Here is a 27,901-nt window from a genome sequence, read left to right on the forward strand (position 1 = left end):
CATGGATTGTCTTTGCTTGTAGCCTAATGTCAGGGTTGGGGATGTGGGCTAAGCTGACTCCATCATTCATATATACTCGGGCCTTGCCCATCCCTAGCATACCTTAAAACATCTCTCTTAAGCTGCCTCTTGGGTTTTTTGACTAGCCCTAGATGTCTTTCCACTATCTCAGGGTTCAACTCCACTTCTACTCTACAAGTCTCTCCTCCTTGCCTTGCTGTCACAATGCCACAATTTCTATTAGCATCAAAAGTTTGCAAGAACTCCATGCACTTGCTGTAGTCAAGCCAACCTCCATATATTTACTAAGATTACACTGGTCTCGATAATCTATTTTGCTACTTACTCTTCCATTGCCATGCCTTCTAAGTTCTAGATGCTTTTGAACTTAAATTGATTAAAGGCCCTTGTTTGCATCATTAAGCCGTATTTGGCCTACTCTTCTTCCGTGAATGGAAACTTGCTAGCATGCCCTGCCATCTCATATTCTTGACATGATGCAATAGCTCATTATTAGTTTACTTGAAATTACTTTTTTGCAAAAAGATAAGGGGATCATGAATATATGCTATGGACAGGTGAAACACTCAAGTATAGAATGAAAATTTTTGCTTCAAGCAGTCCAACCAAGAATTTCATGAAAATTTTCCTTAAGTACAATTTGACTTCTATTCGTCCTTTTCGCTTTTAAAATTCTGTTTAAAGTTTAAGTCGTGTCTTCTTTTCCATCTCACCCCCTCCTCCCCGAGGGTGATAAAAATCCTTCCTAGGATTGGAAGATGAAGGGTTGAGGGCATTAAGTGCATGCTTGTTGTGCTTTGATTTGGCATAAGCCAATTGTAGAAGTTTGAGTTATACTCTAAGTGCGCATGATGGTCCATGTCATGGGGTCTTAGATCAAGATATCAGTTAGGAAGTCACCAGAATTCATCTTGCTAGTGATGTATAGTTCTTCCTCGATCAGGATTTGATCAAAATAGGGGTGGATCATAATGTGTTTTTTTAATGGTCGATTGTGACGAATGGCCAATACTCTGAACGAGGTAGGAGCCATGTAGGTTGGATCGTACTTAGAGGTTTTGAATGCTAGTCCATGCTCAAGATTGGTCATAATTTGGTAGCCCTCTTATTCCCATTAGAGATGAAGAGCGTACCATTCACGCAAAAAAGAAGAGTCAAAGTCAGCTAGCTTTTTTAGCTCTTCTAGCTCCTAGCTTGTTGCAAAGACTGTGCTCTTGCTATAGGATTTGATCAACCATTGTTTGTGAGCTTGCTCATGAGAGATCTTATTGGTGATCGATTCCTCGTCTATCATGGGAATTTTTACAAACATGAATTCGGATTCTTTACAAGTGCATGGCAAGGAGTGCACATCTATTATTAATGGCTCATCTAGAAGGCCTATGTCTAGCTGTTTATAACTCCTAGCTAGTGTGGTGAAGGTGGCATCCAATTGTCTAATGCATGTGACTAAGTTATTCCCCATATTCGTGGCTAGGTTTGAAGCCAAAGTAAGGATAGATCTATGCTCATAGGAGGGTCTAAGACCTGGGGAGGTTAGGGTTTGAGTGTGGACTAGATAACTTAGGAACGGATGCCTACTTTGTGGATTGGTCAGTAGGGTGTTTAGCAGCCACTTGTACGATGGATTGGTCTTGGGGCTTAGGTGATGCATTTCTTTCTACTTATGGAGCAGTTAGGACATTTGGAGTGTCAAGTTGAGTTGGTCTAGGGACAACTGGTCGATAGACTTGTTGAGGTTCGATGGGTTTGGTGCTTTTTGAGTCAATCGATGTCTCTCTTTTGGCTGGCTTACCATTTTGTGGAGATGGGTTGGAGGGCCAAGATTGAGGGGCACATGTGCCGCTTGTAGTCTTGGGAAACCAAATCCAATTGTTGCCTTTGTAGTAGCCTTGAGCCTGCAATAGATCTTTGGGCACCCATCACGGCTTGACCATTTGTTTCCCATTTGATCAGCTTTATCTCCTAGGCCTAGGGCATGAGTTTATTGGTGGTTGTAGTTGCTGTTTGGGCACCCATTTGAGTTTATACCACTCAATGGTATTGGGTGTGTCTTCTTTGGGTTGTGGCCAGTTTGTCTTGGTAGGGTGGGACGCAAGTCACGACCCATGTCCTTAGACCTTGCACTAGATTCTTGAACTAGTTGCACTGCAGGCTTCGATGGAGTTGCACTGCCCTGGCTGAAAAGTCGTTACTATCCAAACATTGCCAATGGCGAGGTGAATGCACTGCAACTCACAGTCCACATTGTAGTGTGTTTTTTTTTTAAATGCACATCCTAGTAGTGATTCCTTACCAATGGCCTTAGTGTTAGGCAACACATAGAAGATCATAGGTAGGCTATTAGTCTTGATAGAGACTACTATTTTGCAATTTTCGAGCATGAGTAGGACTATTCCCCAAATGGGTTGAGTTTAGCGTAGTAGGCTGTAGTTGGGGCTGACCAAATGAGGGTCCAATGATCGTGTGTAAGGATATTAAAGTCATCTCCCTCGTTAATAAGTGTGTCAAATGCATGTGACTACCTAGGCAATACTGATATATGTGTAGGTAGGCAAGTTCTAGTACTTTCTTATCCTCATCCTCTATCTTAGTTGTGGCGGATACTTTTACATTCACAAGGGGTTCTAGCATTGGAGGCTTGTGTAATGGATGTGTTGGAGGGTAGTACTTCTTGAGGTGATTGCCATTGAAGAAGCCTATACCCTCTCCCTCGAGGGTCTAAGCTCTACATTGCCAGTTCAACTAACGTTGTAGACTTTGAAAGGCCCCAATCCCCTAAACTTCATCTTCTACTTATGGCTCTTTATAGAGTATAGTAGCACTAGGTCACCATGCTCAAAGTCACGTTGTTTGACATGTTTGTCAAACCAACTATTGCGTCTTTCATTTTCACAGATTAGCACATGGGTAGCCAGGAGTCGAGAGTCTCAAAAAGGCATTCTAGCTCTACCGAGTGTTCTGTCCATGCCTCCTTTTCATCCTATCTCTCTTGCACTACCACTCTCAATCTTAGAATGAAAAACTCCATTGGCAAGATCACTTCGGTTCCATAGGACAGCTTGAATGGTATTTTTGCCATATGATCATCTTGTAGATTGTCCTGTAGCCCCATAGCATTGCCATGAGTTTACTATCCCAATCATTGCGTGAGGCAGAGACTACCTACATGTAATTTGCAACCTGTTTACAGGTAAACCTTATGTTTGCTTCTTGGTAAACACCTCAAAAATTATAGATTCGAAATCTGTAACCTGTTCACCCACTCTCGATCAATATAGCCGAAATCACAATGTACCCTACAACTTCTGTCCGTGGCCACAGATGCCCAAAAAAACTGCGGGAAAGCCCTAAAGGACCTATCTGCAAAATATACAGTGCTTTTTTCACACACCAAATCTCACAACAATCTGAGATTTTCACTCTACCCTGCTTCTAGTGCCTCCACAGGCACTATCCAAGAGAAAGAGTGGAAGAATGGGATAGCTTCTTACCCCTTTCTTGCTTGCTCAAACCTTGCTTCTTTTCCTTCACTTCAGCCTTCAAAATTAGCCTTTCAATGGCGCGGCTCTGATACCATGTCAAGGATTGTGTGATGGAGAGACTTGCTTGAGATGCTGCACCAAACAAACACACACTGTATACACAAGAGGAAGCTCACTCAAGAACACAAGAGAGATGGAGGCCAAAATGTTTTCTTGTTGATTTATTCTTCTTCTTCCATGCACTATACAATGTACACAAAGTATAGATAAGATACAACATAAAGGAAAGTGGCCTACTAAGTCAAACAATGCATAATGGACTACACTAATCGAGTGGTGCTATATCTTTGCTAGCTATAGGTAGGTGTAAGAACCTAAATATAATAAGTGATAAGTCAGTGGCCATGTGAGTATCATAATGACCACCAAGGTGCTAAGTGTAAAGGTGCGGACCCATCTAGCCATGCGGTCCATGATCAATGTCCGCATGTGTTGAACTTGCCATCTCATCACACATTGTATAGTCATGGTGAAGATAGCAAATAATAAGGTATCATTCATATTGTACCCATACAACTCTCATGTTCTTCTCTCACTCTCTTTCTCTAAAACCTCTTGCACTCCATAGCTTCTACCTCTATTAACCCTCAAACGAACAAGGTGAAAAATATGAAAAATCTAAAGCAGAAGACAAGGCTAAGGCAAAAGTGAAACACCGGAAGACAAAGGCATGCTAATAAAAATATGAAAACACAAGTGTAAAAAAGTCCTAAATCAAGGAGAAATGTGCATAAGAAATAACACAAGTTAATACTTTTGTAAAAGAGTACAAGGTGCACCATGATTTATTTTAAGAGCACCATGCAAATTGTAAAGGTAGATGGTGGGCTGCAAGAAGGAAGCTAAGAAGATACGAGGACAATGGGAAAAAAGGCTGGCCATGTAAAAAAGGGGATAAGGGGATGACCGTATAAAAGGGTTTTAGGGTTTTGTATATAAAGTTGAAAAGTGAATGAGAAGCTCATTCTTGTGTGTGGCCAAAAGTAGCTCTCATGTTCTTCTTCTTCTTCATCATCATCATCATCTTCTTCTTCTTCTGCTTGCTTACTTGAGCTTGTACTTGAGAGAGGGAGAGTGAGAGTGTGAGGGAGTGAGTATGTGAGGGTGAGGGACTGTGGTGGAGAAGCTCTCCATCTTCTCCTCTCTTCTTCTCTTCTCTTCTCTTCTCTTCACTTGTCTTGCTCACGGCAATGGATCTTAGAGTGTGGAGCTTGAGGATGGAGCTCACTTGAAGCTTGCACTTGGATCGTGGAGTTACCGGAGTGCTCGGGAGAGGAGGCAACTCGATCGGGCATGGAGATAATATCACTACACTCGTAGAGATAGATGGCATGTTGGCTATGTGAGAGGTAGCTATTAGTGCTCGGCTTGAAATGCTTGAAACAATAAGCAGTCCATGGGCCTTGGAAGTTGACTCGCCTCTACATTTGGTTCCATTGGCCGGGAGCAACGGATTTAAGCCTTGAGTGCTTGCACGCTCCGAATCGAGCATTGAAGTAGGGTTTTTTTCAAACTGGTATTGGAGGTAGATAGGTAGGAAGCAAGGAAGTTTGAAGAGGTATTCGATCTCCTTAGTAAGTAGGTTTTTGTTTTTTTGAATTTGGAAGGTAAGTTGGAGTAGTATAGGTATTTGCTTTGTGATTTGGATGCATTAGGGTAGCAAAAAACAAAGAAAAAAAAACAAGCATTAGGGTTTTTTATGTCATAACAGAGCAAGAGGGTTTGATTTGCTTGCTGATATGTATTTTGGAGTTTATTTGCTATTCGAGGTATACATAATATTTCATTAGGGTCTATTCTTAATTTTGGAAGTTTGTGTGACCCCTCATGACCAAAATCATTAGAATTGAGTAATTTTCGTCATCCTTGGAAACTCATCCGGCAGGATTTGGACACTGTTACGAGAGTCTGATTCCTAGAATCGGACATGAACGGGACCGTTCGATTCGTAGAATGGGGCGGTTTGATTTTCAGACTCGGACCAACCCATCCTATTTGATCGGACACCCCATAATTAGATGTCCAATTCCCATAATCGAACATCCAATTCCTAGAATCGTGGTTGAATGCATGAAGATTGGATACACAAAAATCAGACACAAAAATCGGGCCATCCAGAATTGGACACTCCAAAATCGAACACATATCAAATCGGACGTCTGATTCCTAGAATCACATGCACCAAAATCAGACACACTAAAATCGGACCAACCCATAATCAGACCATTGGGACTCGAATCGTCGATCAGCCAATATTGAACCAACCCAAAATTAGACATTTGATTTTGATAATCGAACTCTTGAGGATCTTGTAAAAACATGGATCTAGAACATGGCTTGAGGCGAAAGCTATGGAGGTTGGAAGAAAAAGAGTGAGTTCATGAAGAAACTGACATGTTACACAAGTGAATTAGGTTCCAGGATGGAAGCTTGGACTCATAAACACAATCTTGTGTATAGATTGACAATGACACAGAGACTTTACTGAAGGACAAAAGAGCCAGTCTAAAATCCCAATAGTCGCAAAACAGCTTGACAACTACCAACCCCATGAAGATCCATACAGCTTTGTAGAGCAGTTTGAGCAAGTCTGCGAAGCCAATGGCCTCAGCGACCTGACTCAGCGCTCTCAAGCATTTGGGCTCTGCTTAGGTGATAAGGGTAGGACTTGGTATACAAGCTTAGATGCCGCAGAGCAAGCCAATTTCAATGGCCTCAAGAATCTCTTCATCAAGAGATTTTCCGAGCTTGGATACTCTAACAATCTACTAGTACGACTTATGAATGTCAAGCAGAAAGAGGAGGAGGACATTCGTGATTACGTAACCCACATGAGGAGTCTCTTCAAGAGAATCCCTATGGGCGAACAACCGAATGAAAGAGCAATTTCAACTGTATTCATCAGCAGAATTCAAAATGAGGAATTGTATAAGGCTTTGGCAGGCAACTCGAGCTTGCAGCGAGACGCACTAGCTAGGGTTTTTGAGGAATCCATCAGAGTGGATGACCAGTTGAAAGAGCAGGGCTGTAGGAGCTCAAACTTAGAAGGAACCAACTCGCGAAGTTCAGAAAGAGCGTCAACCTCTGGTGAACGACCAGTCCCATCATCCCAAGATAAGGGGAAAGCCACTGAGACAAACCAAGACTTGGCTGATGTCAAGATGGAGATAGCCAAGCTGCAAGACATGTTGAGACGACCAACGCGCCCACATGTCCAATGTGTGTACTGTGGCAGAAACCACTTGCCAACCGAGTGTCAAGACCCTGGGTTGAGACCTTGCACTAATTGCGGCAGGTTCGGTCACGACATTGCGCATTGTGGATTGCCGAGAAGACTTCCGTAATCGCAACCATATGGCCAGCCTTACCTAGCGAACAGACCACAGCCACTCTTCGGAAGGGGAGCCCCATTGGCCCACTAACGACATTAAGATGGCTATTCCTAGGATGGACATAACCCTATAGGCATACCTAGACCACCTGGTCCCTACGTGACCCATCCACCGAGTGACACTCCAGTCCACTACGTGGAAGAGCCAAATGAGAAAGAGACTTACTTATACCCTTATGTCTCTCACGATGGCGAGGGCAATGCACTCCTTATGGACTATCGACCAATACCGATGATGGTGTTAGGGAGAGAACGAGGTAGAGACCTAGGAGGGCAAACGCAAGATCCAATCATCTGTTGGACTTGTGGTCACCCAGGTCATGTCTCATCACATTGCCCTGAGAGGGAGTAGCAGAATAGAGACAAAGCTGACCTAAGGTGCGTTGAGTGTGGAATCACCCATCTCTTCGTCGATTGCCCAAAACGGAAACCTTCTTCAAGTTCAGCCAACGTACATATGTCCCATTGGGACTGTTTGGTGTTGAGAACCTCGATGGGGAGGCCAGACCTATCCCATTGTGGGTCATGACCCATGCCCAAACGAAGCAGGCCGGCATATCACTACCAGGACTAGCAACCTCGATGCAGCCTCGATAGGGAAGAAGAGCCACAGGCGGAGAAAGAAGAGGTCGGAAGCTAAACAGGCCCACAAATCAGTCACGACCATTGGCTAGGACGATTCGGTTTAGGAGAGAGACGAGTAGCCAATAGCCTTCTTACCACACTAGTGACCACCCCTGTGATGTTAAGCCTAGGAGACCTGCTTAAGAAACATTCCACCCTATGGCAAGACCTCAAGCAGTGGGTTGAGGGATCACAAGAACAAGCTGCTGATCTGCACGACCATGATGCAGAAACACAAATACCGAGTCTAGTGCTACAGTCTGTGCCAAAATCCTTGCACATTAATACTTTTTGGGAAGGCACCGAGATGCATGCAGTATTACTGGTCCTAGCCTTAGAGGCGACACAATGAGAAAGGGGATCCTAGACACGGGAGCTGGAGTTAGTGTGCTGAGTCATGCAGTACTTCAGATTTGGGGAAACCCACCTTTCGAGACCGCTCGGTTTAATGTCACATTAGCAAACGGCATGAGAGTGAAGCCATTTGGGGTACTTAAAATTTGGCTAGTGAAAATCGTAGGTATCCAGTTCTCTCTCGACTTTATAGTCATGAAGGGGGTGGACTACGATATCCTATTAGGCCGACCCTGGATGCGCAATGCCAGAGTTATCAAAGATTGGGGTAACGGCTTAATCTTCTTAGGCAACAGAACGGAAGCTGTGAGGGTAGAGATGGACACTTGGACCTCACCAGTCGACTTGGATGCCATCTCCGCAATGCTCAAAGGTAACGCTCAAGTCAAGAAGTCTTATGGGCCCTTGACCAAGTTTATCCCATGCCCAGAGGATGAGCTGGATTGGATGCATGTCCTTGCTACAGTCGACCTGTCGTTCTCAAATCATGAGGCATATGAGCAAGCCATCAAGATGATGGGAAAGTCTGACGACACGCCCTCCGTACCAATTTGCATGATGGCAGAAACCCTTTGTGTGGGAGACCTAAACCCGTCACCTTCCAAGTGCCAAACAACAAAAGAGAACTCTAGGAGATTCTAGAATACTTAACGGACAAGCTAGCTGACAATCCAACAGCAAACTTCAAACCACTCCAGGATCTCTTAGACTAATCCAAGTGGCAATGGACCCATGTACATGACTTAAACCTTATGTACAATTGGGCCCTAGTCCCTGATCAATGACAAAAGATATACCAAGCCCTAGGAGATGACGAGCAGCCTGACGCACAGGACTCTAATGACGAGTACGAAGACTGCCAATCCTTCAAGTGAGGGTGAGATAGATACCGTAGAATACGACACTGAGGAACATGAAATAGAAAAAATACGGGCAGACTCCAAGCTAGAGAAAAAGAGTGTCTTCAGGATAGAGCGAGGGGTCATGCGCATGGATTGTGATCATGCCTGGTTAGAACACGTAGGAGCCATAGACTTTGAGCAAGCAAGCCTAGCACGGGAACGACACCAGTGCTTAGGACAGAATCACCATTTGAACTGCGACCACCAAGGGAGACTACCTCTTCTAGCAAAGATGGGAAGTTCAACTCTGAGTCGGAGGTAAGTTCGGATAGCGACCTAGAAATACCTAGGCCACCCAAGACCCAATGTACCAAGGGGGGCCTACCCGTTCACCTGAGGTGCAGATGATTGAAGCAGGAAAGATCGAAACAATCCAGGGACACACAAACAGATAAACAGCAAAAACCGCGGGACCTCCCTAAAAGATTTATGAAATTCAAGAAAGGAGATAGGGTAGTGATCTTGTTGGGTGCCAAACAACAAGGGAAAATGAGCGAACCAATCGAGGGACCAGCCAAGGTCAAGGAGGTGAACCTAGCCCAGGAAAGGGAGACACCCCAACCAGCCTTCATTGTCGATGACTTGACCAAGGAAGAAGAAACGAGTCTTGTCGCTCTCTTGAGAGAGTATGTAGACGTATTCGCTTGGTCCTTGGAAGAGCTCAAAGGGGTAGATCCGAGTGTAGTGACTCATAATATACCCATGACACCAGACGCAACGCCGATGAAGCAGCGACCGTACCCTATGAATCCAAAACATACTCATGTTGTCAAGAAAGAGATTGATAAGCTGATGAGAGTGGGATTTATTTATGAAATTGAGCACATGGACTGGGTATCACCCATAGTCATCGTAATGAAGAAAAACAGAAAAATCAGAGTGTGCATCAATTACAAGAAGGTGAACGTTGCTACTAAGAGGAACAGTTACCCATTTCCGTACACCGAGCACATGCTTGAAAGAGTGGCGGGCAAGGAGGCCTACAATTTTTTGGATGGCTTCTCATGATACAATTAAGTCCAAGTGTATCCTACCAACAGCCATAAGACTATCTTCGCCACTAAGTGGGGCGTCTTTGCTTACATACTCATGACTTTCGGGTTGACTAATCCCCCTGCCACTTTCCAATGCCTCATGTGCACCATATTTAAAGACATGCTTTGCAAGGAGTTGGAAGTCTTTGTTGATGACCTGTGCGTTCACTCAACCTGGATGGAACACTTGGACAAACTCCAAGAAATCTTTGAGCGGTGTCACCTATATCGTCTCTCCTTGAACCCCTTGAAATGCCAGTTTTGGGTGAAGCATGGATGCGTCCTAGGCCACGTGGTGTCGAAGAACCGCATTGCCACTGACTTCTCGAAAGTCATGGTTATTGAAATCTAAGGAGGGGGCTAGTGCTCGTCCACCACCCACCAATTCTCAAGAACCGCTGCTCATAGCACAAAAGCTAAGGCCCAACAGCCTAGGTTTCAATGGAAGCCTAAACAGCTGTCGCCTGGGAGTCGACACACCCATCCTCATAAGACCTGAAACTCTAAACCTAGAAAACCAAGGCGCAGTCCACAGAAATCGACGCATGATCAAGCAAAGATGGGTCCCTAAAGCCCTCTTGCACGCACAAGGCTACTATGAGTGAAATGCCTGGATATGGATCCCTAAAGCCCACACGGCCAAAGGCACCACTCGTACGCCACCCTCAAGCTTAATCACCCCAAGTCCCATAAAACCTCAAAACCATAAGCCGCAGCACTTTCTAGACCCACATCCATCAAGCTCACCCATGCCCATGCCCAAGAGAGTCGAACAAGCCTATCAGCCCAAACGACAGACATCGTCACATGAGTCATCACCCGCTACAGCCAATCCGACTACCCTGATCCATTTTGAAGGCAGCAGTCCATCAGACGTCGTTGCTACTTCCCCAGCCCTAATCCAAGAGGTCCAACCACAATCTCAAGAACATCCGCAACCGCAACTATTCATTATTAAAGGTTCTAGTACTATCAAACCCCAACCACCAGCCCGTCTTAAACCCTCCTATGACCGAAAAACAATTTTGACACTGGCCTCAGATCTAGCTGAAGATATGGGGGATGATGTGGTTGATTGCATTAGATGACTAGATGCCACTTTCAGAGAGCTAGCTCTAAGCTATGACCACTTGGACTTAGGCCTATTGCTTGCCGAACCCTTTGCAACCGAAGTTCATACGATGCCTTGTTCTTGGGAGACATTTAAACTTGCCTTCGCAAAAGCAGCTAACTCCGCTCTGCTGAATTGCTCAACAGCGAGATCTCTAAAGAGCAAGCCCTCAAACAATGCCTCATCACGTCATACAATCAGTGAACCACTTCTTCTATCACTAACCAAGAAATTGCAAAATTATCAAAACTTGATAATATTGAATCCCCATTCTTGAGAGATTGGTACACTCTTAGGTTGCAATGGGCAGTTGAAGGGTGCCAAGTCATGACAAATGCTGAGCAGTGCCGCGCCATCAAAACAGCGGAGTACGACCCCACTTACGTCGTGCCAACGTCGTATAGAGTGTTAACCACTCTTCAGGGGCCGACCCATGGAAGAGCACATCAAAGGACACCCTGACCTCGAACGCCTATTGACTGAGGAAGAGTTACATATTGCTAGCCGCGTCGCTTCTGGTGATTTTCTAACAGATGTTCTCACTTACATCACACACGTGGGCATTCAACCTTTTGATCTAGACCGCGAAGATCAATTAGAGTACAACCCCAATTTCTACACTTGGTTCCTACGCGGGAAACTCCTGGACCCATCGCAGAATGCCCTCGACCTCCTACCCTTCAATCCTAGGAAGGATTCTTCTCGAGCTGGAAGGGGAGGGGGGTGAGGTGAATCAAATTAAAACCAAGGAAAATCAAGCAAAACGCATAAACACGTAAATAACGAGCGAGGTAGGAAAAATGGCATGAGAACTTGGAAATAAAGGGCAAAAAGTTAAAGTCTGAAGGGAAGATTCTACATTGGATTGGATTTTAATGCTTTCATTCAATAAACATACAGAGTCTTTCTTTTTAATTATGACTTTTCCAGCAAATTATTATTTTGAAAGCGCTAATGGAAACTTGGGATCATGGCAGGAACAAAAGATGTCGCAGCAAGACTATGCCCATCGACTTCCGTTCACGGAGGAGGAAATAATGCAATACCGTATCACCCTTGAAAGCCGCCCCTACAACCAGCTCAAATTTAGAACCATTCATAACATAGAGGGTGTGGTGGCCAAGGAGGAAGCGGCCAAGAGAGTCATCAAGCAGTGCAACCTCACCAAGTACCTCGAGAAATTTGAGCAAGAGCCTGACCACATGAAGTGTGTGGAGTTTCTCAAGACATACGACCCTGACCATGAGTGCGGCACCGTGATGGTGGGAAGGGGAGAAAATGCTAAACAGGTGCAGGTTCACTTAAACCCAGCCTTGGTGGAGAAGGCATTGGGATTGGAGCCAAAGATAGAGAAAAAGCAGAAGAGTGACGTGTATGCCATGCTGAAAATGAAAAAGGAGGATGTGCTAACTAATGATGGCATCAGTATCCAAGACATTCCTAATGCTGAAGCCAGACTGCAAGCGAAGCTAGTGCACGCGCTCTTCTCCAGCCAGTGCTACAATTCCTTAATGCATCGAATCAGCATACCTATGCTGGAGAATGTAGTAGCTCACACCTTGCATGAAGTCGACTGGAATGGATATGTACGCAAAACCATTGACCATGCGGCTAAAGCACTAGCTTTAGGAAGTACACCAGTAGGTGGGGAGTCCCCAGCTTCCAAGGCCACAGAAAGAAAGAAGGCCTCATTCATTGCCTATGGAAGCATTCTGAGTGCGCTCATCCAAGAGGCAGTGAAGGAGACACAAGGTGTAGAAGAAGGAGAAGGAGAAATGCTTGACAGGTCACCCCCTCTGACAAGACCGCGAGTGATGAGGAAGGGCAGGAACAAGAAGAACAATCGGGCAAAAAGCAAGTCAAGAAACCCAAGAAGAAGACGACACAAAAGAAAAAGAAGCAGGATGAAGGTCGCAAGAAGGAGAAAGAGGATTCGGAGAAGCCAAAAAGAGAATCCCTCAAGGAGGCTGAGGAGAGGGAGAAGAAGAAGGAACTGGAAGAAGAAAAGGCAAAGGAAGAAGTCAACAAGGCTAAAAAGATGTCGAAATAGGAGGCCGAGAAGAGGAAAAGGAAATAACATGAAGAAAAAGAGAAATTGAAGGAAGAGTGCAGGAAAATTGAAGAAGAAAGGCAAAGAAGAGCTGCTGAGGAAGAAGAGGAACTGAGAAGGAAGGAGGAGGATGACTTAGCCGAAGCTACACGCTGATCAATCGAGCAACAGAGCAGGGCCAATGATTTGGGAGCCTGGAGCCTGCTGAGGGAAGAAGGGCCTAGTTCCAGCACACAAGTACCAGAAATCACAATGCCTGCTGTCCTTGAAGGCAAAAGCAAGGCCCTTATCCACCCTATCTCTACCCTCATGGTGCCTCCCACCGAACTAACCACCCTCACCCCTAGCATCCCCACCAGCGCAGAGGTCTCCAACTTTGTGGCATAGATGCAGTATTTTATTAATAAAGAAATGGCCAAGGAAAAGAGCACAGAGACCACGACCACGGGGAAAAAGAGACCGGTCGCAGATGTCGAGTCGAGACAGGACTAGAGACGTCAAAAAGTGGAGGCCTTGACCACTCCCATCCACACAACAGTGACGCCACCAGCCAATTACGACGAGTATGTCACTGAGCTGCTCTCCCAACTAGAGAACGCTAAGGAGGAAAAGAAGATGGAAATGGCTAAGTTGGTGGTGGAAAAGGAGTCGGTAGCTGCATTCCAGCTCGAAAAGACCCGCATAATAGCCATGCAGCAAAGAGAGATCTCTGATCTCAAATAGGAATTGAAGGCAAATGAGGACATGGAGGAGAGTTATAAGCAGCGGGGCTAGAGGATGAAAATCAGGAATTGATGCAAATGCAAAGAGAGAATAAGCTGCTCCTAATGCAACATGGGGAATTGGAGGCAAAAACTGCCAACATCGAGCAAACGATGGATGAATTGAATGCCAAAGAAGAAGAGAGAAAGCAAGAGATGGAGCAGCAACAAAAGGAGATCGAGCCTATGACCGATCAACTACACTTGGAAAAGAAAGAGCAAGAGAACATAAACAGGGAACTGAAAGACCAAGAGCAGAAGCTCGTAACCCTAGTACAGAAGCAGGGAGAGAGCATGGAAGAAATGAACAAGAGAGCAGAGGAATGGGCAGCACATAACGAAAAAAGGGTGAAGACACTGGCACGACGCCTCGCTTTGGTAGAGAAAGAAAAGATCCTCGCAGAGAGTAAAGTAGAAGCCGCCCAGACAGCCTTCAGAGCCCAGCAAAAGGCCTTCATTAACACACTAATAGACACCACCCACCTAGAGGAAAAGGAGTCATTGGAGATGCCACCCCAACCTGCGGAGGTTAGGATGAGCCTAGAAGAGCAACGAAAGTACCTGCTTTGGCCGGCCTAACCCCCCAAGAAATTGACGCAATGGGCTTTGAAGAAGGAGCACAACAAGGAGACCGGCAAGGGGAGGAGGCTAAGCTTGAATTCGATATGGGGAGATTCAGAGAAGAGGTGATCCCACAACCCCCCTCGCCGCATCCCCAAGAGCAACAACAGGTTGATCCATCTGCGGAGAGACAAGCCACTCTTAGGGAAAGACAGAGAAAGTTAGTTAAAGAAACCAGGAAGCAACTAAGGGCCAAACCAGTCGTGCAGCCGTCCACACCCCTCCCACCATGCCCTGATGACATCCCCACTGGATTCCACGTAGAGCAGGTAATTTGGGAGCGGCAGGAAAGAGAAAAAGACCCATTTACCTTCAGCTTCCTCATGCCCAACAGCCTGCGGAGGAACTTATCTCTCAAGGTGATGGAGGAGGTGATCGCGATTGGCAGCCGACTAGGACAGAATTGGCTGGAGGAAAGGGAAAAGACCCCCACTGTCTGGGGAAATGAATAAGCTAAGTTTTGGCAAAACAAGGTGTTTGAAGTACCACATACCGTACAGGGATATAACTGCCAAGCCCTATGGAGGAGGCAGGTGTGCGACATCAACATGCTCACCTGGATGGCTTTTTGCAACACCCTGCCCTACGAGAGGAACAACCCCATGTTCATGGCGTACCCTCGTAGGGTAGGTGTGGATTTTATTGCCACCCTCCATGGGCCCTATGATTTTCCTATCATCTACAACTCTAATGTTAACTCCTTCGAATATGCCCTCCTCTTCGACTCGGGAAGCCTAGATCACTCCATGACGCGTTTCCTCGCAGATTTCTCTTCATGCCCCGATCCAGCCTTTGTAACTACATGTAATTATCTTAGGTTACTTAAGTTATTATTTAAGTAGGGCCCGACTCCACAAGAATGTGGCTTGCGTCCCCTCTTCTTTGACCCTAACGCCATCACAGCTGTGCCATGGCACGTCTGATGATGAGGGCTAGCCTCCTCCCCTCTTTTTGCCTAACTCTCCTAGAAGATATGAACAACAGCCAGTTCACTAGATGCAATCATCCTTTCCTCTCCACCACCTCTCTCCACGTCCACATGAATCTGAAAAGATACATGCAAAGCTATCAATTTTTTAGCAAATCCATCCGACCCCCTTCTCCGCCTAATTCAGACGAGGAGAACTAGGCACTAGCTATCATTCTACTAGTGTAATACTTTTTTTTAAAAAGAGAAAAAGCATGAGAGGAAAAGCAAGAAGAACATTACGCATGAAATGGACAAAACAACTCACTTGCAGAAGCACTTAGCACCACATAAAGCACGATCATTGCACATAGGGGTCCTCAAGTTAGGCGTGCCCGATCGCTTCGGTCAGCTGGCTCCACTCTTAACCCCCTAGCCCCTTTTTCTCCCCCACTTCACGCTTAGGGCCCATCAAGGGGGCAGGACATCCCTAGGGAGGTAACACTCGCATATGGTAAGACTTGTCACCCTAAGCTACTTGCGTCGCACCTCCCTTTGCACAAATGGGGTCCTCAAGTGTGGGACATCACCCAAGCTAGCCTTGGGTAGACCCAACTCCCCATTCCACTAGCACGAGCACAAGGCACTACGCAATAAGGTAGACCTCCCCTTAGGTAGAGCACCGCACCTTTTCCTTTCAGGCATCACAAAGGTGACAAACCACCAACTTCGGAGGCCCCTGTCATCCACTTACTATCCATTTGGCTTCTCCAACAAACCTCATTACCAAGCTTCCACAAGCACCTGAGTTTACAAGTGGCCCTACCCTCACACGACTACTTTGCCAACTACCTATTAAACCCCAACAACAACCAAAAGTGCCATGGGACTGGCACCCGTCTCGGAGGGGGATAATGTTAACCCCAAGTCAAGAAGGTGGAAAAATGAATGAAAAAGCGAAAGAGGATGGAAAAAGAGCAACGACACGTAGGCGGCCTCTAAAGCTAAGCTGGGGCCAAAAGCATAATTTTAAATGAAAGGCACCTCAAAAAACTTCAAAAACTCGTGTAAAAGAGCGTCAATCTCCCTCCTATGCCAATTGTAAAGTATTAGACGGGTGTAGGCTAGAGGCATAAGGCTAGAATAGGAAAATAGAAAAAGGACATTGCCACAATGACCGGTCATGTAAAAAAAAGGGATGGGTGCCCATGGGATTTTAGGGCTTGTATATAAAGTTCAAAAACTGAATGGAAGCTCATTCTTTGGTGTGTGGCTAACAAGAGTCCTCTTCTTCTTCCCTTCTTCTCTTCTCCTTGCTTGTGTGTGTGCTCTTGAGAGAGGGAGTGTGAGAGTGTGAGAGTGTGAGTGTGTGGGAGTGAGGGATCAAGAGGGTGAAGCTCTTCACCATCTTCTCTTCTCTTCTCTTGTGCGCACAGCTATGGTGGATGGAGCTTGGAGATGGAGGAGGCTTGAGGATGCTTGAGCTAGCATCAAGGATCGTGGAGCTACCGGTGTGTGCAAGAGAGGAGGCAACTCATATCGGCATCAAGGTAAGCTCACTACACTGGTAGGATCGACGGCGCATCGGCTAGGTGAGAGATAGCCATTAGAGCTCGCTTGGAACGCTTGAAGCAATAAGCAGTCCATGGGTCTTGGTAATTGAGCGAAAGCTCCCACAGACAACAATCCTAATTGAATGCCTAAAATTGGACTGTAAGCTAGAGATGGAGATTAACATGAATTGTAGAATCATAAGGAAGACATAAAAATGATTGGTATGGGGTCCTCCATGATGGCTTTCTCTAATAACATGTGAGAGGAAGGTGCTCTCAAGTAAATATACCAATACACTTTGAACTTCAAACCCTTCCTTAGCAAGTCCTTTCCTAATGCATTACTAGCATTCTGTGTGAGCTTCGCACATGCGGAATGCTAGGCCACTTTGTAGCAGCTTCTCACGTGAAGCTCCCACAAAGCGGCAAGCAAAGTTGCCATGCTATCACACGACAACTTCACTCAATAGCCCGTTTTTCCTCTTTCTATCTCCTCTTTCCCCTCCCTATTTCCAAGATGTTTTATTTCTCTCTCTCTCTCTCCCCAATTCTCTCTATAAATCCTCTTTCTCCCTCTCTCCATCTTTGCCTTTTCTTTTCTTTTATTTTCTCTCATCTCCTCATTCTTTCTCTCTTCCTCTCTCTCTCTCTCTCTCTCATCAAACTTGTAATACAAAATGCTAGACATAGAAACAATCTCTTCTATGCACCATACTTACAAACTTTCCTCGTTACACGAATGTAAGGAATCACATGCTTGCTTCGCCCGATATTTAGAAACAACAATGTTATATTGAAATGGGTCATAATTGAAATAAAGACCAAGCACCACAAAAAGAATTTCTCTAAGAGCTATTTTATCTCTCTCTCTCTCTCTCTCATTATAAAATAGAGAATGTTATATATACATACAATCTCACCTATACACGGCTGTAAGAAGACATGTGCTCTCTCTCTCTCTCTCTCTATATATATATATATATATATATATATATATAATAGAGAATGCTATATATACATACAATCTCACCTATACACAACAGTAAGAAGACCTGTGCTTGCTTTCCCTCCTCTCCCTCTCCCTCTCCCTCACCCTCTCTCTCTCTCTCTCTCTCTCTCTCTCTCTCTCTCTCTCTCTCATCAAAATTAAAACTAAAAGTAGTTTATAAAATTTGTAATACAAAATGCCAACATAGAAACAATCTCTTCTATGCACCGTACTTACAAACTTTCCGCTCTACACAAATGTAAAGAATCACATACTTGCTTCACATGATATTTAGAAACAACAATCTTATACTGAAATGGGTCATAATTGAGACAAAGACCAACCACCACAAAAAAAAATCTCTAAGAGACCTAGTCAAAACGAAGGTCTCTCCTCTCTTAAGGAATCATTATTATCTCCAAGCAAGACATTCACGGGTAAAGTAGAGCCAGGTCCAATATCTTTGGTCTCTTTCCATCTATCATGACATGATGGGAAGGTATAAGGCATCCTACCTTCCATTAACAAGCCACGAAGGCCAAGTATAAGACACCGACTGTTCCCAAGCACCACAGTTAAATGGTTGATACCAACAAAAAAAGACAATGTCTCGAAGATGCCTAACCTAACAAAGCTTCCTCTTCTTTAAGGAATCATTAGCAAAATCTTCATCCTCGAGCAAAACACACAAAGGCGAAGTAGGGAATGATCCCATAATTTCTGTTGGTAATCGCATGGGCGATGCGATAGTCTTACCTCTCTCTTTAGTACTTGCATTGGAACAAAAATCATAATATAAGTACGTGGAACAACTAGTAAAGACCATTTCATTCCGACAATAATAATAACTGGTCAAACATTTGTGAACCATTCAATAGGCATTGACAGACGTTGATGCAGCGTCACAAAACAACCCAAATCCTTGAACCCATACTTAAACCAATGCCTCAGTATCCTATTAGTATGAGACCATTGAAACCTCTTCTTGTGGTCACCCTCATACATATGCACCCAAAAACATTGCATGTATCCTCAATGTACAACTTTAGTGAAAACTGGGAGCTTGATGTCAATATTAACATCATCGTATAAACACTCAATTACTCTTGCAAGCGTCCTTATGATATCATCACTCATTATTGCGCGTAACATGCACTATGGCTTCTTTTGATAGTCAGAGCCTAGGTAATAGTGCCACTCTAGGGTAGGCATATGCAAAAGTCAAATAAATAGTGAAATACGAAAAATAATTCACATTCACTTCCAAAAGACTATATGCTAACCAAATATGGCACAAAGAACAATTCACATATATGCCAAACCAGTGTCCCTACCATGATTCTAAATAACTACATCTCTGTAAAGAAAGCAATGCACATTATTGCACCTTTTCGAAGTACATCCTTGTATACAATGTTTGTGGTCATATCCCCATCCTTTTCATCCAATAAGACTTTCACACCATGCAACCAATATTTAGATCAAACCCAACAATGGACAAAGTTTGTCCTTGTGACTCGTTGATTATCATAGCGAATGCCAACCGGATGGGAAACTACTCCGTTTCATAGTGAATGGCAATTGTGTAGCATTATGAATAAAAGTAATCCATGGAATGAAAACTCATTCGCCCACACTTGCCTGTGTTATTATCTTAGCATCTATTACTTTCCTATTGAAAACCCTACATATCAACCACGTACCATTAGACATATCCCTTCCTAGGACCTTCCTAGGTTTAGGTTTCTACAAAGAATAATAAGTGCATTTATCTTTAACAACAATAAATGAGGAGGAGATCCACCTCCAAGGTCCAATGTATTTAAATACTCAACAAAGTACAAAAATGAGTCATTCGTCTCTACAATCAAATTTATGCTGTAATACTATCTAACCTCCCCTGGCATCAGTTGCAATGCATGATCATTCAAAGTAGCCACCTCTGTATTCTGTGAGGCAAGTATAGCTCTCTCACTAAAATACGTTGTGTAGTCACCAACATTGGATGCATCACTATAGACACTACCAATCAAGGTTTCGATAGAGTCCCCTTTCAACACCATGCCAAGTGGAACACAAAACTAATCACAGTTTTCGGTAATACCCACTCTATCCCGTATTCCTTGAATCCAACAAATGAACCCATTGTCCACCACACTACCAGCTGTTGACACTTCCATATTCCCAGATAGCCTTAGTACCCTTATGTAATGCCACAAATCATAGCAACATAATGCAACATTAACAATATCCTCACGTGTTTTCTTTACTACAATTGGAAAGACCTACCTAAAATCCCCTCCAAATAAAACAACCTTTCCACCTAATGGCTTATCACAACTCACAACATCTCTTAAAGTTCTATCAACTGCTTCAAAGGCATATCGATAGATCATAGGAGCCTCATCCCATAAAATAAGGCTCAATTGTCTCAATAATTGAGCAAGGTCGCTTTGAACAAGAATGTTATAGGTGGATCGATTGTCTAATTCTATTGGGATTTTTAACCGTAAGTGAGTTGTACGACCACCTAGTAGAAGCAAGGTAGCAATGACACATGATGCTATTGCTAGTGCTATACGGCCACCATTGTGCACCTTCACAAGCAAGCATTTATACAAGAAAGTCTTCCCAAATCCACGAGGACTATCCAAAAAGAATATATCCCTAGTATTTGCATCAATAGCATCCATAACTACACAAAAGGCAATTCCTTGTCCCTCATTCAACATTCCCTCCATGGATTCAAAAACCCTGCATTGTTCTGATGTGTTGTATGCATATTCATCTTACAAAATAGGGTTAGCATGCAGTTGAGAGTTTGGTTGATGAGGTTTAGGCAACCCATCAAAATCAGAGAGTCTTCGCTCTGTATGGTGTCAAAGGTCTTGCAAATGTAACAAAGCCATGTTAGATGCCTCATCCTGTAGAACACCAAGAGAGGTATGCATGTGATGTAGCTCCAATCTATACACGATATCCTCTATCATTGGTACCAAAAATCTTTCCCATAGATGGCCAAATCGAGATGGCTCACAGACAACCAAATTTGCAACAAACAAAGTACGAAGTTGAGCACCGATTTTCACAAAGACAACTTCTTCCAAGCACACAATATACTCATCATCACTCTCCAACATACCCCTTGCAATGCAAGCATCCCTAAAAGTATCATACATCACATTATCAATGGTATGTAGATCTTCACAAGAAGTACACCCTTGACACTCTGTTAAAAGCATCCCCAAATAGTAGAGCTCACGACAGGTAGGCACCACAAGATACATCCGACCACATGTATTCCCACGCTTCCTCTTAGTTCACATCTTATATCGTGCATTCCACACCTAGTATACCAAAAAGTCCTGATGGCGAATAGTCCTAGCCTCTAGATGAATGTGATTGCACACAAACCATTCAGTAAGAGTAGTTTTTTGAAGGGCTTCATTCTGCACAACATCTGGTATACTATCTGTATCTGAAAATACCACATAATTCTCACCAGGTAAGTGCACTTGCAAACATTGTATATCAGGCTTTTCATCGTGCAATGCATAATCATAGATCCACCAACATGCCTCAAAGGCAGAAACATATTGTGCATCCAATTAACTTTGAATCTTGTCCACCTCAAGAACATTGCCATCATTCCATGCTGAATCAACCCAACAAAAAATTTGACGGTTGCATGATCATGCCCCTTGTACACATACTTATACAAATACTTAACAACCACTACCATCAAGCACACCTCCACATACGTGTGCATCGTATTTCTTACTCAAGTAAGGATTATATGGAACAACCCATCGATTATCACTAACATTACCATTTATGATCACAAAGTTTCCATCGTCTCATCTTTTATATATGGGATAGCTAGAACTATTAACCGTTGTCATGCTCACTAATTTTCATGGGTAGTCTTTAGTTCATCTACCCTTTTCCATGCAGGGACTCTTGGGGTTCAATCCTCCACAAGGGCCATGAATGTTGCATTTTGAAATTGTCTCAAATAAGGCTGGAAACTTAACTCTATCTGGCAACTCAGCACAAACCAATCTATCGTAGTGACCTGTTTTAGAAGGTTTAAAAGACCACTCTAAAATTAGCAAAGTATGAGAATGTGGGAACCCCCTCTTTTGGAATTCAATCACAATAATGTAGCCCACAACCTTTCCAAAGAGGTTAAGTCCGAACGATCATAAGCACTCTACCCAGGCAACAAAACATTAGTTATCTCCAACCACTTTGGATTGCATGTCATTGTTATAAAAAGATCATGTTTCCCCTTGCATCACACTATAGCCATGGCATCTTGATATAGTTGATACATGTGCCTTGGCCCACCCGTGAATGACGATGGTAAAACCATCCTCTTGCCAATAGAGGCTCCAACAATCTACACTAGTCCATTATCATTTGCCCCCACCATGTCTACCATGCCTTTGTAGGCCTCTGATTGCAACATTGACTGATTTTGGCGACACCAAGTTAACTTGCATAACTCTACACTACAATAAGCATCAACAATAACCAGTTGCAATAATCAACCAATGCGCAACATGCACACCTCAGTATCTTTGCACACCTGACGTTGGAATGCATAAAATTGCATTTGGGTCACACAATTTTTATTGGAAAATTCATATATGTTAACAGGAACACTGACATTACTATAGGGAACCTTTAATATATGCCAACCATCATCTCCCATAGGAAAAAGGAGGACATATAGCATTGGCATATATGCTCTATGCAAGTTTGAAATAGCAACACATTGACCACCCCAAGTGTAAACATGAATATCCCGATGATCAAGAGTATTCTCGTCACCTTGCCCCGACATGATAGCTGCAACCTCAGTATAGGAGCAGAGTATTGTTTGCCAATTCTTTGAACACCAACAATGCTCATTCTTAGTTCTTGCATGGGATTATTTTGCAATTGCATACCCACATACCTAAAAGCCTGTGCATATATGTTGTGTCGATGCATCATACATTGAAGCTCCCCTAGCAAATCTAGTAGTAAATCTTGCATAACCCCCAACTGATTAAACAACACGGTATCATAAACATAGAGTTGCGCAAATCCTGACTTTTCTTGACATTGCACATCAAGAAGTAGAGGACCTATATGGTGATAAATAAAGCCATGCACTCTAAAGGTTTAACCATTTCCGACAACAAGCAACTCGTCAACATTAGCTCCGAGTGATACAAGTGCAAGGGTACCATTATATGCCCGTATGTTATTTTTAAATATCCTACTCCGAGAGTGTATACCATGCAACAAATCGTGCAATGGCTATGGTGGACATTACAACGGTGGCAACATTACTTTTCTATTTCAACATCAGTGCTTTCCAAACAATATTGACTCTTGCACTGGAGTCTCGCACATCCAAAACTTAGTTAAACACCTCTCACATGTTTCAAAAATACTCCCCATGGAATGCACATATGGCTCTTGAAATATCAATATAGTTGTTGCTGGATGAACATCCATTGCAAGCAAAGTATGCAAAATGAAGCACAATCCACCATTCTGGGGTTCAAAAATAGCAATATTATCAACAGGTGACTCATTAACTATGGAATTTTCCACACTATGGTGATTCCCAATGTCACAACCGTTTGTTGATGTTAAAAACATTAGGCACAACATGATCATCATGATTAAGGCCATTGCAACCACCCGACACCGATGGCAAAGCATTCATCAAATCCACACCAAATTGTCATCAAGCTAGTTCATTATCGCCACTTGCGATCTCAATGTGAAAAGGCAAGCTAGTTCATTATTGCCACTTGCGATCTCAATGTGAAAAGGCATACTCCGAGCATTATGCATTCTTTGGTGACATCCCCTAATGGTTCTATCATGACTTGAAATCCCTCTTTGGGAGTTAAATGTCAGAACATTATTAACACGCGACTCACCAATCACACGATTCTCTACATCCATGTGATGTCATGCACTCCAACCAACTAGTGATGGCAAAGCATTAGCCAGGTCTATACCAAACTGTCGTTGGCTTAGTTCATGAAAACTACTTGGAATCTCTCGATGAAAAGGCAGGTTTTCAACATCCCTATGAATGGGTCTACCATAATCTAAAATCCCTTTCCGAGCCCTAAGCCTAGCAATTTGTCGTCACTTATACCTTGTGGAGGTAAGCACACCCCTAGAACATGCAACACATAGTCTCTGCCAATTGCTTGCTGTAAACATCCCGTATTGATTGGATGGCCACAAAATCTGTCATCAACGCATTCCATCAAAGGCATGGCTCAACATATACGTACATGCACATTAAATATTAATTATCAAGACACACAATACCAATTCAATGTATTTGAGTCAATGCAGCCCAATTAATGTATCTCACTATAAAGATGTTGAACTCACCTGAGAGAGAGAGAGAGAGAGAGAGAGAGAGAGAGAGAGAGAGAGAGAGAGAGAGAGAGAGAGAGAGAGAGAGAGAGAGAGAGAGAGAGAGAGAGAGAGAGAGAGAGAGAGAGAGAGAGAGAAAGAGAGCCTTTTTGGTGAGATAGAGAATTTAGTTATAAACACATGCACAATTGATTTGTTCCAACTAACAAACAAAATAAAGTAAACATGCAACCACAAAAACGGTTATCAACACATTTTGTCAAAGGCATGGTTTTATTTCAAAGTTAAATGTATTGTGTATATTCGATTATTAAATATAAAATATCAAATGTAAATATATGAACCATCAATGGATTATCAAAACTTCTCCATGCAAACCTCGAGAAAGAGACATCACATTGTACATACTCAATACATTTTAGTCAAATATGTTATGTCATCTCAAAAGCATTGCACATCTTAGCACATTCCATGTAGGCTTTGCAAAAAATAAGCATATATTATCACAAAAAAGTGCTAGCCCAAGCACTTTAAAATATGTAAGACAATATGAACTTATAAGTTCCACCCCGGCAATTCCTTCTCCTAAGTTTGCGACCGTTCATCTGATGACTCAATTGTTGCAACAAAGCTTTAAACCTATTAACATTCCTTTGAAACTGCAAGAATGGCAAATGGCAACCCCTCTGGAAAATCACAAGCTCGTGGTCATCTCTAAGTCCCCCAAAACGATGCCCACTTATCATTCACTATTAGATTAATTATTTTTCTTGTCTCATAAATAATTGCTGGAAAAGTGGCCTTACTTTACAACCCAGATCAGTCGTCGACACTTGCTGAAGACTAGTTTGTGTGTGCTTTGTCTCACACACAATACCATACAAACCTTTAGCCAATTCATGTAACTCCATTGAGTACATGGCAAGTGCATGATTTAGCCAATTCATGTAACTCCATTGAGTACATGGCAAGTGCATGATCAACATGCGCGCATAAACCCGTCTGCATTCCCATCAACTCATTCATCTTGGCCTTAATATTTTTAAAGTCTGAAGAACTTGAAGTAGTCCTCGCGCTTCTCCGAATCTTTATAGTTCTTGTACATTTAGCAATGTGCATTCCTTGTCCCCTTGACACCTCTTTCATTTTTCGCATGTTTATTTTATTAGAGCCCATATGTTGGCTGCAACGAAATATATAAATGATCATCACCAAAAATATACATAGCATTTTGATGTAAGCATAATTAAACCAACTATCTTCCATACCCATGCGAACGACTCCAAGCTAGCAAGCTTCAGACCAACATAACTAACCTTCTCTCTCTCTCTCTCTCTCTCTCTCTCTCTCTCTCTCTCTCTCTCTCTCTCTCTCTCTCTCTCTCTCTCTCTCTCTCTCTCTCTCTCTCTCTCTCTCTCTCTCTCTCTCTCTCTCTCTCTCTCTCTCTCTCTCTCTCTAACTAACTAACTAACTTACTAACTAACCAACTAATCAACATAGAACAACCAATTACTAATAGCTAACTTACCAAATGAAAATCGTACATTAACACGAAAAAGAATGAGAGAAGAGTGTGTATATGTGCATGAGAGAGAGAAGAAGAATGAGAGAGAGAAGAAGAAGAAGAAGAGGAAGAAGAGAGAACCTACTCATAGCTAACCTACTAACTAATATCACATAGATCTCTCTCTGTAACTACCTAACCAACCTACCAACCAACATAAACACAAACTAACATCATAAAACCAACCAACTAATACCATCTCTCTCTCTCTCTCTCTCTCTCTCTCTCTCTCTCTCTCTCTCTCTCTCTCTCTCTCTCTCTCTCTCTCTCTCCAACCTACCAACTAACATCATAACTTACTAACTTACAATAACAAAGAAGAATGAGAGTGAGAGAGAGCAGGGGGAGAGAGAAAGAGAAGAAGAGAGAGGGCGATGAGAGAGAGAGAGAGAGAGAGAGAGAGAGAGAGAGAGCAATAAACAAATTGACACTAGCATAATTATAGCTTACTAACTTACCAACTCACTAACCAACCAACTAAGAAAAAGAAACAGAGAGAAAGGGAGAGAGAGAAGAAGATGATGATGATGAAGAATCAGAGAGAGACACACTATGGGGAGAGAGAGAGAGAGAGGGGAGAACCTACTAATAGCTAACCAACTAACTAATATCATGTCTCTCTCTCAATAACCACCTAACTAAATAACCTACCAACTAATACAAACACAAACTAACATCATAAAACCAACCCTAACTAACCAATGAACTAACTAACTAACCAACTAAGAAGAGAGAGAGAGAGAGAGAGAGAGAGAGAGAGAGAGAGAGAGAAGAATAATAATAATAATAAGAAAACACAACGAGGGACAGAGAGAGAGAAGAGAGAACCTAACTATCCAACCAACCACTAACCTACCAACTAACTAACTAACCAACACACACACGCACACACACACACACACAGAAGAGAAGAGGAGAGATCCTAACTATCCAACCAACCAACCTACTAACTAACTAACTAACTGAGAGAGAAAGAGAGAGAGAGAGAGAGAAGAGAGAGAACCTACTAATAGCTAACCAACTAAATAATATCATATATATTATTTAGAGCATTAGTCAACACTGCAAAACATCAAGAGAACAAGTTGTAAGTATTTTTTCATTATTAGAATCAGCATGCATATGACATTAATCTCTTCAATCTTGACACTAAACTTGCTAGGGACAATACTCCAATCATCATTTTTTTCTTGCACTTTACGATTTCTCCTTTTTTGTGCTTGTCATCATGCATTTTATGGCACTACAGCTTAATATGACCCTATTTTCCATTGTAGTGACAAGTTAATGCAGACTTATGGCCATGGAACTTACTACAAGATTTTCCATGTGATTGAGAATGAGAGTTCTGAGAGTCTCTCAATGACAATCATTATCGCTCCTACCATTATTACCTCTAATTGTCAAAGCGTGAGAGGTGCATGAAGCATCTACATTATTTGGGTTAACCTTTTCATTCAAGAGCACACCCTCTACATCCTACAATTTCAGCCCATTGTTAGGCATATTTGAACACATAGCAGTACAAAATGTATCCCATGACTCAAGTAATGTAATCAACAAGAACAAGGGTGGAAGATTTTCCTTAAATTCAATCCCTTAAGAACATTAAGTGGCTGAAAATAGAATGAAACTCATTTAACTAGGTAGACATGGAAGTCCCCTCCATACAAAGATCCATGAGTTGCTTCAACCAATACATCTAAGAGGCAATGCTCTACTTATTATAAAAATTACGAACCTTATCCCAAAACTACCAAAAGCAATCTATCCATCAAAGTCAATATTATAGTAGACCTACTTAGAGAGTGACAAAATGATTGTAGATTTACATAACTCATCCACGTCAACCCAATCCTCTGTATCAATGCATTCAAGCTTGACACCCTGATGTCTCAATGGCTTGATGTGCAATTTCTACACTAGAACCTCCCAAATTTAAGCTCAAGGGGAGCTCAATGCAACATGGACAATGCCTAGAAAAAGGCTTGATCACCCTAGGAGGAAGCAAAGAATCAAATGTGTACCTATGGCTACCCTAAAAAATGAACTCTATGGGTATTGATACGAGCTAAA

The sequence above is a fragment of the Lygodium microphyllum genome, chromosome 30 (genome assembly GCF_053477565.2).
Source record: "Lygodium microphyllum isolate KBCC chromosome 30, Lygodium_microphyllum_v1.1.10, whole genome shotgun sequence".
Taxonomy (NCBI): domain Eukaryota; kingdom Viridiplantae; phylum Streptophyta; class Polypodiopsida; order Schizaeales; family Lygodiaceae; genus Lygodium; species Lygodium microphyllum.